This window comes from Mya arenaria, chromosome 3 (assembly GCF_026914265.1).
Source record: "Mya arenaria isolate MELC-2E11 chromosome 3, ASM2691426v1".
NCBI classification, from domain to species: Eukaryota; Metazoa; Mollusca; class Bivalvia; order Myida; family Myidae; genus Mya; species Mya arenaria.
In genome coordinates, this window is record NC_069124.1 from 34911529 (window position 1) to 34919841 (window position 8313).

Below are 8313 nucleotides of genomic sequence, written 5' to 3' on the forward strand. Positions count from 1 at the left end.
ATATCTACTTGTGGCCTCCTTTGAGAGATTGTACTGGTTTAATCAGTTAGAACGCCTTCTCCTATTTTTTTCATTGCTATGGTTAACGAACGTTTTTAATGTTCATACGATAGTGCAAACAAACATTTCGAATATAAAGAAGGGCTGAAGTAGAGCTTTCGAACAAAGTATGTCCATACATATGTTCATGCAGATAATAATAACTATCTATTTTCTCATATAACTTACCTGTGAACAAATATATTCAATAGTGTGTGCAGTTACGGATGTACTGCATCTATGCCCTCTCTATGGCATTCCATTGTACACATGACAAAATAGACATGAATTTAAGAGCAATCATTATTGTCCCGCAGAACCCGGAGTGAAAACCGTGCATTGGTATATATACAAAATGTTTTTGCATTTTCTAAATAACGTATGAATAATTAGTAACGAACAACTGATTGCCATGATGACGGCACAAAACAGATTATAATAACAATAACCATAAATCGTGTAACACATTGCTTGCTCTCGGCATTGTGTTCATACGATATAACATCGCTGGAAACAGCAATACAATCTTGCTATTAATTGATACCGTACAATTAATTAAAATACGCCTGTCAAAGAGAACAGTCGCCGAAACTAATTTCTCTAATGTCTAATGCCAAGGAAAGGATGAGAAGTATTTATTGTCATGCTGTATATTGAAGTCATCTACCCAGTCATAGATGAGTTAGTCCCAACTTGTATTCATAAACGTTCCATATTTTATGTTGATCTCAATGTTATATCAGTGGGTAAGGAAGAACGCAAGGTGTATTATCTTGTTACTGCAATATTACTGAATGATGTTATTTTTATGGAGGGCGGTATGTCATAAGTGAGATAATGCTGCTTCAAACGCAGATGGAAAGTATATCTGTTTTTGTATTCCCTTCAGATTCATAAATACTTTATAGAGCTTTTTTCCTCAAAAAAGATGAAACCCGGTGCTTGCTGGGGATTTTTTTAAAATAATATATTTTTAAAAATGATGTTAGAACAACTAAAGTAAGCAGTGGCTGTGCTTTTCCTATTTCGTAGATCCATTGTATGCGCGATTTGTGATATTATTTGACAGTTGCTACACACTCTTGGCATGTTCAAGTGTTGCATGAAAAAGAGTTTTACTGTTGAAATAACTATTTAGCAAATTGAACTGCCATACAGTTGCGCTGTACGTTGAGATATTTAAAGCGTTTGTTTATAGGACTCTGAAGGGACGTTGCGACAATCCTGTGTTTAAAGACCTTCCCGCCATGTTGGACACCCTGGAACTCGCTGACCTCGCCTCAGGTCAGTCAGTTATTATAATGACTTGTTAGAGAATATAACAAAGATTCAATTTAAACACAGTTTTCATCATTGCGCTACGATAGGCCCCAAGACATTCTAAGGTCAAATATTTCTTGTTACCAAATCTATGAGAACTTCCATTGCTCGAATCAATGTATGTGCAGTCTAAGGTCGAGAACTTGGGTCAAAGGCTGAAAACTTAAAAATTAAATTTCATTGTAGGTAATTATATCCATTACCTATTTTAATATCTTTAGGTTTTTGTTTTAAATGGACACATGCTTCTAGCGAGTGGGGTTAAGACAGGTAAAGCAGAATTCCGCTAACACATAATAACAGCACAGCTCATTCTAAACCGCAGGTTGTGGACAGCCTTATAGTCAACGTGTAGTTTAAATCTTATTGGACAATGCAATGCCAAGACACAGGCGAAACGATCCAACAGCTTCTGTCGCTGATATTGCTTGTGTTAGAAACCTTTCTACAATATACATGTCCGTATATATATATGGCTGTCCGCAGTATTAACTCACCAATTCTCATATTAAATTATCTGTACTGGCCTCCTAGATCTTGCTCCCATTTTAGGGACCCCATCTTGTGTTTGCACAATACCAGGTCTGATTTTCGGTTTCAATGCATACATCAGCGTTATACAAACGTGTATACAAACTATAAAACGTTTTCATTAACAGTCTGTTTAACGCTTCTTAATTATTCAGCAGCAGCCAACTGTTCTTTTTTAAAAGTTTTTCACATGTTATCTTTAGTCTTGTTTGAACATTCAAATGATACGATTGGTTTGTTTGCAGGAAAGGGGTTGCGATCACTGCACTCACTTATGGGGCTGGTTCGTAATATTAAAGTTCCAATTAATATTATGTTAAATCTATTCGACTCATATGTGTTATCTGTTTTAAACTACGGTTCTGCAGTGTGGGGTTTTATGAATGTTAAACAATCCACTAACACTTTGGCCTTGCATGGGGAGTTGGGTAGATTTCCATTGTACATTGTACATTGAACGCCATATTAGAATGGTGAAATACTTTTGAAAGCTCCACTCAGTAAAGCAAGAAAACTGTTTTTTAAATGCTATATTACTTGATCAAATTTATAACGTAGATAACAACCTGTCCACCAAGAACTTGGTGTCTAGAGTTCGTGAGATTCTTCAATCATCTGGTCTCAATGACTTATGGCTTTATCCTGATTCTGTGAAAATTGAATGTTTTGTGCTTGTTCTTCGGAGTAAACTTCGAGATATTTATATCAGTAATTGGAGATCTGGGTTAGATTTATCCTCTGCTCTAGATGTATTCCGTGAAATTAAAACTAGTTTTGAACAATCAGCGTATCTCAGTCTGGTAGAAAATACAAAATATAGAAATGTTCTGGCGAAATTACGTTTGTCTTCGCATAAATTAAATATAGAGATAGGTCGGCATAATAAAATTCCTAGACATGAAAGAAAATGTACATTGTGTATTTTAAATGATATTGAGGACGAATTCCATTTTGTTCTTAAATGCCCTGTGTTTGCAGACCTTAGACGCCAGTATATTCCAAAGTACTTTTATACTCATATTAGTTTGATGAAATATATTTTATTGATGCAAAGTAGTAATAAAATACTCATTAGAAAATTAGCAATGTATTGCGATAAGGCGTTCAAACTTTGTGATTCGTTAATATAATTTATCTCTCATGGATGTTTTCTATCTTATTTTGATAGGGTAGAAACTCATATTGTGTTGGTTGTATTTTCCCTATGTTTTGTTATTTTGGTACATGTTTGCACCATTTTCCTTGTCCTTACGATGTAATCAAATGCACTTTCATTACCCATTATACGCAGTCATGTGTGGTAATATACATAACCAATACGTGATTACTGTTTGATCAATCTTAAATAATGTCCGATTGTATGTAATATTCAATTAGAAATATATTATATAATATAAATTCGTTCTCACCATTTATATCCCAAAAACAATAAAATCAAATTAATGTATCGTATAATATGCTATGTGTTAAAAGTGTTGCATGCCATATATAGATGTTTTTTGTATGTATATGTGTTATTATGACGATAAGCTTAAGTCTAATAAATATTCTGTTCTGTAATGATTATGGGATGGAAAGTGTCTAATTAATTGACCAAACCAAAAATATTACAAGTTGTATAGAAATTACTGCTGATTGATTTTTAACCAAATTAACGTTTGCTATTGTCAACCTCATGAAAATTAACACCCCCTCAAGACCAAAAGGGTCATGAAGTTAATTTAGCAAGTAAATGGCAACCATTTGTTATGTATCTGTCTTACTGGGAATGGCTATTGGGTTGTTTTGACAAATTGTGACGTGCTGGTGTTCGTTAGAAATTCGCCAGACGATTGGACTTGACACCATATTCCATTTACAGATATTAAATCATAGTTTATCTCTCTGTATTTGACGTCGTTTGTGGAAATTATCACGTATACTATAACATATAAACGACAAAATATCACTATTTTCTCGACGAGACCCATTTTCGCTGACGACTCTGCATCTGTGTTTTGATTGCTTTTTAGAACGTGATAACGAACATCACAATCTTATTTTCCCCATTGATCCATTATGTCTTTACCATTGATGGAAATCACTTGAACTGAATTTGAACCATCTTTTGTCTCTGTCAACTGTATTGTTTTATCGTGCAACTGACTCATTTGGTTAATCGCTCGACCCTTGTGTAGCTAAACAAAATTGTTTTGATATCTGTGGCCGGCCCCTGTAGCTTGTCCTGTGTTATTAAAGACATTTTATTTTATGATTTATATGCATAAAGTAATGTTTATGCTTAGAAAAACGAATGTAACTAAACAATGAAAGTACTTGGTAGCGGTTCCAATACATTTCTACGAATGAAATGTAAGTAATTTATCAAGTTATCAATTTGCATTTAAAACTGCTTAAGGACATTGACTTCTCGAAGGAATGATGCATCTTTTTCTATCTGCACAAAATTCACAGATGCAATTTATATACTAAACGTGTGTTTTATTCTGAACCAACCCCTGTATTAGTAAACAATAGCATCTTTCTGACATTAGAACCTTCAGCTCATCATTAAAATAAATTGAATATTTGTGACCGTTATATTAGGTTGACATCTGCGATTGCGAATAGCGTAATACACAATGAATCATTAGCCATTTTTAGAAATATGTTTTTATCGTCATTGTCTGTGTCGTTTACGTCTTCATAAAAAAGAACATACCAAAAGATAATTTCACAGAAAAATTGCATTTGTCTCATTGATAAGCACATTCAGAAAAGAATAATGGAAACAATTTGGTAAATCCTAGTAGTCTTAATTTCACTGCTGCTTCACTTGCAAACCCTATTTACTGTCGTTTGTTATACTAGCGTTGACACTATCCACTCCAAATCATCCCATATTCCAGCATTGTCTAGACGCTTTTCTCTGCGCCTGCGTGTGCAGAGTGGTTTCCTGTCTGGTGTGTTCTTATTGCTTGATGTTTCTGCACAGTTAACACGAAGACGGCACTGTCGTTTACCTAAAACGCTGGTTCTGCAAAGCCCGTGTTCGCCCTTTAGTGTATGAACTAGCTAACCCGGGTGTTAGCTAACCAGGTGTACCGTGTTTGCCAGAGCAAATTTCATTATCTTACCTGCAGTGTAAGTGAATTGAGTTAAATTTATCCGCATGCTACTTACTGAACGGTTAAACTCCGCCTATACTTGCAACCGTACCGATATTGGTGCTAATGTATAGACGGAAACGAAAGAATCATCCACATGGTACAAACAGTGGATATTGGGATTGAAACAATGTGCACTTGTCCACTAACACACTTATCGTGAAGGTACATATTACAGATGAATTAACTAAGATGTAAAGATTTGTTGTAATGTAGTGAATACTTCTTGTCAATAACGCTTCGTGGTGTGACCTTTCAGAAATTAAGTTCGCAAATAGATTGGTGTATCTATATGGACCAAGAAATCCATTTGAGATCATTCTCGAATACCTTATAGTTGCAAAAATAGGTTTTATCACGTATAAACAATTTTAATACCTTACAACCTAAAATTTGACACATATCCCACAATTCTTAGACTCTACACTCTAGAACCATCATTTTATTGGAACTCTTCATGGAGACATTATTTTAGGTGAATGGCGATCCTTTATTTACGAACGTATCATATATTGACTTACGAGTTACTACGGTACTGTAACAATGCTCTCGTTTGTACACCATTGGGAACCTCAGTACAACTTGATAACATATACTGTGATGTACCCTTGATTACGAAAAGGAAGCATTGTGAGTAATTAAAAATTCTCATTTCCGGGGAAAGTTCGTTATGTCATGAATTATGGAATCAAAATATGTCTGTCAAAGAGAACGGCCGCCAAAACTAATTTCCCTAATGTAAGGTCAAGGACATGATAGAACGTTTCCATATTTTATGTTGATCTCAATGTTATATCAGTTCAGTTGGTAAGGGAGAATATGAGATGTATTATCTTGCTAATCCAATTATACTAAGAGTTTGAGTTAATGGTGTTTTCGGGTTAATACTAATAGTATCATAATTATTATGTTCTTGGTTGGCGGTATGTCATAAGTTAGATAATGATGCATCAAAAACAGACGGAAAGTACATCTGGTTTTGTATTTACCTCTGATTTACATAAATACTTTTTATAGCTTGTATCTCAGAGAAGTTGATACTCAGTGCTTGCTGGATATTTATCAATTATATATGTACGTGAAGTTAGCGGCCTAGCGGCCTAGCGGCCTAACGGCGTGAAGTTAGCGGCCAAGCGGCCTAGCGGCCTAGCGGCGTGAAGTTAGCGGCCTGGCGGCCTAGCGGCCTAGCGGCGTGAAGTTGGCGGCCTAGCGGCCTAGCGGCCTAGCGGCCTAATTATTTTTTCTATGTCCAAGCAATTGTTAATGCGTTTTTTTTAAAAACAATGATAAATCAAGGTTTTTTATTCATATAGTTACATAGCGGCCTTAAATTGTTATCTATTCAGAATATCTTTCTTTATCTTTTATTCTAAAACAATTTTAAATTAACTGTTTTATGCACATAATATCACTCTGAAGCGTTTTTCAACTTTTTTTCAAAAAAGTCGATCGAGCACTTCAGCGGCCTAGCGGCCTAGCGGCGTGAAGTTAGCGGCCTGGCGGCCTAGCGGCCTAGCGGCCTAAAATGGTATCCTATTTCAAAGCATGAATACATGCATTTTCTTCTAAAACAATGACATCTTAGCTATTTTTATGCACAAATTAACACTTTGAAGCTATTAGCGATTATCAACATTTTTTTTTAAAAGCGTCAATTAAGCAGTCAGCTATTTCAAATCATTAAACATGCCTGATCTTCTAAAACAATGATATATTTACTGTTTTTATGCACAAATTATCACTCTAAAGCGTTTTTTATTTTATTTTTTTAAAAGTTCATCGAGCACTTCAGCGGCCTAGCGGCCTAGCGGCCTAGCGGCGTGAAGTTAGCGGCCTAGCGGCCTAAAATTGTTTCCTATTTCAAACCATGTATACATGCATTTTCTTCTAAAACAATGACATATTAACTGTTTTATGCACAAATTAACACTTTGAAGCTATTAGCGATTATCAACAGTTTTTTTTTTCAAAAGTGTCGATAAAGCAGTCAGCTATTTCAAAGCATTAAACATGCCTGTTCTTCTAAAACAATGATGTATTTACTGTTTTTATGCACAAATTATCACTCTGAAGCGTTTTTCAATTCTTTTCCAAAAAAGTCGATCGAACACTTCAGCGGCCTAGCGGCCTAGCGGCGTGAAGTTAGCGGCCTGGCGGCCTAGCGGCCTAGCGGCCTAAAATGGTTTCCTATTTCAAAGCATGTTTACATGCATTTTCTTCTTAAACAATGACATATTAACTGTTTGAATGCACAAATTAACACTTTGAAGCTATTAGCGATAATCAACATATTTTTTTTCTTTCAAAAAAGTCGATTGAGCAGTCATCTATTTCAAAGCATTAAACATGGCTGATCTTCTAAAACAATGATGTATTTGCTGTTTTTATGCACAAATTATCACTCTAAAGCGTTTTTTTATTTTTATTTTCAAAAAAGTTGATCGAGCACTTCAGCGGCCTAGCGGCCTAGCGGCCTAGCGGCGTGAAGTTAGCGGCCTAGCGGCCTAGCGGCCTGGCGGCCTAAAATGCTCTCCTATTTCAAAGCATGTATACATGCATTTTCTTCTAAAAAAATGATATGTTAACTGTTTTTATGCACAGACTATCACTCTGAGGCGATTATCAACATATTTTTGAGAAGGATAGGCATGTTCACATGCTTTGAAAAGCTGACTGCTTGTTCGACTTTTTGAAAAAAAGGTTGATAATCGCCTCAGAGTGATAGTGTTTGCTTAAAACAGATAATATATCATTGTTTTAGAAAACAATGCATGTATACATGCTTTGAAATAGGATACCATTTTAGGCCGCTAGGCCGCTAGGCCGCCAGGCCGCTAACTTCACGCCGCTTGGCCGCTAGGCCGCTGAAGTGCTCGATCGACTTTTTGAAAAAAAGTTGAAAAACGCTTCAGAGTGATATTATGTGCCTAAAAACAGTAAATACATCATTGTTTTAGAAGAACAGGCATGTTTAATGCTTTGAAATAGCTGACTGCTTTATCGACACTTTTGAAAAAAAAACTGTTGATAATTGCTAATAGCTTCAACGTGTTAATTTGTACATAAAACAGTTAATATATCATTGTTTTAAAAGAAAATGCATGTATACATGGTTTGAAATAGGAAACAATTTTAGGCCGCTAGGCCGCTAGGCCGCCAGGCCGCTAACTTCACGCCGCTAGGCCGCTAGGCCGCTGAAGTGCTCGATCAACTTTTTTGAAAATAAAAATAAAAAAACGCTTTAGAGTGATAATTTGTGCATAAAAACAGTAAATAC